Source organism: Petaurus breviceps, unplaced genomic scaffold (assembly GCF_028583685.1).
Source record: "Petaurus breviceps papuanus isolate PSGF00001 unplaced genomic scaffold, PetGlider_PUasm1.0 398, whole genome shotgun sequence".
In the NCBI taxonomy this organism is placed as follows: Eukaryota; Metazoa; Chordata; class Mammalia; order Diprotodontia; family Petauridae; genus Petaurus; species Petaurus breviceps.
The window spans coordinates 33075-37088 of NW_027186314.1; the positions used below are offsets into that span (position 1 = coordinate 33075).

Sequence of the window (4014 nt, forward strand, 5' to 3'; positions counted from 1 at the left end):
GGAAGCTTAGGAAGGTTGTGGGTGGGGAAGGCTCTGGGATGGAGCCATCAGGGAATGAGCAGGGGAATCCTGAGGGTGGGAGACCAAATCCAGTCTGGGATTCAGGGGTTTGAGGGCTCTGAAAGAAGATGGGCAGTGGAGCAGGAGACCTGGGGAAGGGGAGCACAGGTAGGGCCTGGGAGGAAGACATTCTAACCCAGCTCATGGCAGGGAGCTCAGGGACACTGCAGGGACAGAAGGGCTCCAGGGGCTCACTGAGCCTGGGAAAGCAGAAGGACTGTGTCCTGGGGCCTAACTAGGAGCTGGGGAGGAGTCCTGGGACCCTTTGGGAGAGCTTAGGCCTGGAATCCCTCAAGGGAGACCAGACACAGGGAGCCAGGGCCTGGGATCTAATAGGAAAGCAGCCCAGGGGCTGCGGGTCCAGGTGAGGGGTGGGGAGAGGGGGGGGGCAGGAGCTTGGGTTCTTGCATCCAAATCGGGTCCTCAGGGTGGGCAGAAATTTGGGTCCTTACAGGGGGCTTGGTCTGAAGGCAGAACTGAATCTCTAACCAAAAACTGGGGCAGGGTGACAGGACTCCTGGGTCCTGTGGATAAGGTTTGAATTATGGGAAAGGGTGATGCAATCTTAAGTCTGGGGAACATGACCCTGGACATGTGGGAAGTGATTGGAAGTCTGGAAAAGTGAGGAGAGGGAAGCTTGTCCAGTAGCCAGGCCTGGGAGGGAGGACTGCTCTGGGTGGACCTGAAGGGCACTCACGTGGTCAGAGGAGGAGGAGGAGACCCAATGGTATGAATAGCCAGCAGAAGCCAACAGGTCTGTGCAGGGTTGACTCAGACCTAACTGGGACCTCAACACTCAGAGCTGAGGTCCAGAGGGCAGAGATCTCAGGTCCAAGAGAAGGCAACACAATCCCAGCTCTAAGAGAGGAAGAGGGATCTCTCTTCCTTCTCAATCCAGAAGGAAGAACACAGAGAAGTCTCAGCTCCAGAAAAGGAAGAAGGCAGAGAAATTTCAGCACTAGTTCATGCTTCCAGCCAGCCCCCTCTGAGAGGGTCCTCCCACCCTCTGCCCACCCTCTGTGGACCAGGATGGGCCCTTCCCTCTAGTCACACCCAGGCCCTGGAGCTCAGGACCCCACCTGCCTTTCATTCCCAATCCCTGCCCTCCAACACAAGGGATGCCTTGGCCACTGGGAAGAGCCCTCTCCTGCCCCTAGACCCTCCCAGGCCTCCAAACTCCACCCCTGAGCTCATATTCCACCTGGGCCTCCCCCCACCAGTCCGGCTGGCTCTGAGAGCTCTTCCTCCTTCCTCCCTCCATCACTTCCCTCCCTCAGGTAGCTCTGGGACTTGCCCTCTCGTCCTGAGCAGAAAGACTGCCTGGATAAAACTTGGGTAGCAGTCTAATTGAAAGTGGCGGGTCCTATTGTGTGAGGCGCTGGCAGCAATGGCCCTTGGGAAAATTGGGAGTCTAGATGGCAGCTGCAACTGTGAACCCAGACTTGAGTTTCTCCTAATCTCAACTGTAATGGGGGCTCATTTAAGGTCACTTGTGTTCTCCCAGTATCCCAGTGGGATGTTGGACCCTCTACAGATACTTCAGGCCTCAAAGCAAAAGACGCATAAAATTTGGCATTAAGGGGAGATGTTTAGGAGCTGTAAGAACGAGAATTACGTGTGATTGGATCAGAATTACTCTGTTCTACTCTCTGAATGCAAACAATCTTGAGTGTCAAATGGACAGAAGGATGAAGTTATTTTTCTGTTTCACAACTTCATTGATGTCACTTCACTGGCGATTTTCTTTCCTGTTTTAAATCTGTAACCTTGTTTATATAATTATTATGCTTCTAATTTTTCTCTTCTTGGGATTTTTGGGAAACCATAGTATAAAAATGTTCATTTGACAAATGATTCCTAGAGGGTAATGGGATTGCATCCTTAACAAATGAATTCCTCAGATGATAAATGTTGGAGAAGATGTGAGAAAATTAGGACATGGACACATTGTTGGTGGAGTTGTAAACTGATCCAACCATTGCAGAGAGCAATTTGGAATTATGTCCAAAGGGCTGTAAAAGGTGTGCACCCTTTGGTCTAACGACACCACTGATAAGTCTACATCCCAAAGACACCACAAGAGAGAGAAAAGGACCGACATGTACCAACTCTTTGTGATGGCAAAGAACTGGAAACCGAGGAGACGCCCATCAACTGGGGAATATCTGACCAAGTGTGGCACATGAATGTAACGGAAGGGTATTGTGCTATAAGCAATGAGGAGCAGGTGGAGTTCAGAAAACACCTGCCAAGACTTCTATGAGCTGACGCTGAGTGAGGGGAGAGAACCAGATAACACTGCATCCAGTGACGGCCACACTGTGTGATGGTCGGCTTTACTGGACTTGGCTCTTCTCAGCACTGCAATGATCTAAGACAGTTCCAAAAGACTCATGACGGGACATGCTGTCCACATGCAGAGAAAGAACTCTGGAGTCTGAGTGCAGAGCGAAGCAGACTGTTTTCTCTCTTTTTGTTCTTACTTTCTTGTGTTTTTTCCCTTTTCTTCTGCTTCTTCTTTCACAACATGACTAATGTGGAGATATGTCTAATATAATTGTACATGTATGAACTGCATCAGATTCCTTGGAGCCTTGGGGTAGGAGGAGGGAGGAAAAAAAATTGGAACTCAAAGTCTTATAAAAGTGAATGTTGAAAAAACTATTTTTACACATGATTGGAAAAAAATAAAATACTATTAAGTATAAAACAAAAGGCAAGTGAATTCCAAGACTGACCTGGGAACCACAAAAAGCCGTGTGAGTTCGTGGTTGATTTGCATCACATGTAACAAATTTGCAAAGAATTTGCAGCCCAATTTTAAAGCTATGTACCATTAAAAAAAAAAACCCACCTAAAGTTGAAAAAAGAAAGAAAAAGCCCACCTCTTTTGATCTGGATGCTGTGAAATTATGAATTAAGCTGTGGGAGAGGGTGGTTACAATGTGTAAACACTGGCAAGTATTTAATTGGGTATATTTCACTTTAACATAAGAATAAATTATTCTTTGGGAAAACTACAAAAGACCCTGTAAATTCTCCTTATGTATGAAGTTCTTTGGGAACTTACCAAATAAGGGCCTTGGGCCCTTCTCTTTGGGCAAGGTCACAGAATCTTAATGGTCCTGGAGGAGAAGCTGCTGAAAGAAGGGTGTCCAACTCTGAAGAGATAAAGTGGTTCCCTGAATAACAGATCTCTCCCAACTGAAGGGGGTGGGGGAGAGAGCCAGTGGAAAGGGCCTAAGTAGAAGCCAGAGCTGTGCAGGGGCCTGACTCAGCCCTACCTGGGACCACACCCACAGGAGCCAGAGAGATGTCAGCTGCAGGGGAAGAAGGCAGAGAGCTCCGGGGAAGAAGGCTTCACAAGTCTGGTTACTGGTTGTTGTTTTCTATATAGAAGGGATTTCGTCTGATGGACTGTCTGACCACTGATGATGAAAACCATAAAATTGTTATTATTAAATTATAAAACCTAGAATAATCTGTATCAAAGTGACACCTTCGAGCCAGCTTAGTCTCAACAGATCACAGCCTTGATTCAAAAGAGGCCTCCTTCCTTGAGTAGTGTGGATGTTGTTAGATTTTGGGATGCAGAAAACAAGAGAAAGGCTCCGATGGTCTGGAACTGCAGACTCAATTATGTTAACTCAACAAGCATTTACCAATCAATCAGTAAACATTTATTAAGCACCTACTATATGCCAGCCAGCAGGCTGAGTATTGAGGATACAAAGATGAAATAGCAGCTCACATTCCAACGATTTAAATCAACAAACGTTTATTAAGCAACGAGTGTAGCTGGAAACACATAGAGTCTGGAGCTGCCAGGAAGTGAAAATTAAACACAACAGGAGCCAACTAGAAAAGTACTACACACACACACACACACACACACACACACACATCTAAACATACACACACACCTACAGAGAAACACACACATATATACACACA

At 47.1% G+C, this 4014-nt stretch overlaps 1 protein-coding gene across 1 annotated transcript in view; it reads right to left on the reverse strand.

The window, feature by feature from the left end:
- LOC138170840 (zinc finger protein 135-like) overlaps positions 1 to 1044 on the reverse strand; it is a 15716-nt gene extending 14672 nt beyond the window's left edge. Inside the window, exon 1 of the mRNA XM_069100348.1 lies at positions 758 to 1044. The gene's annotated coding sequence lies outside the window, so the exon portion shown is untranslated. The remainder of the gene's footprint in view (positions 1 to 757) is intronic.
- Positions 1045 to 4014: the final 2970 nt, after the last annotated feature.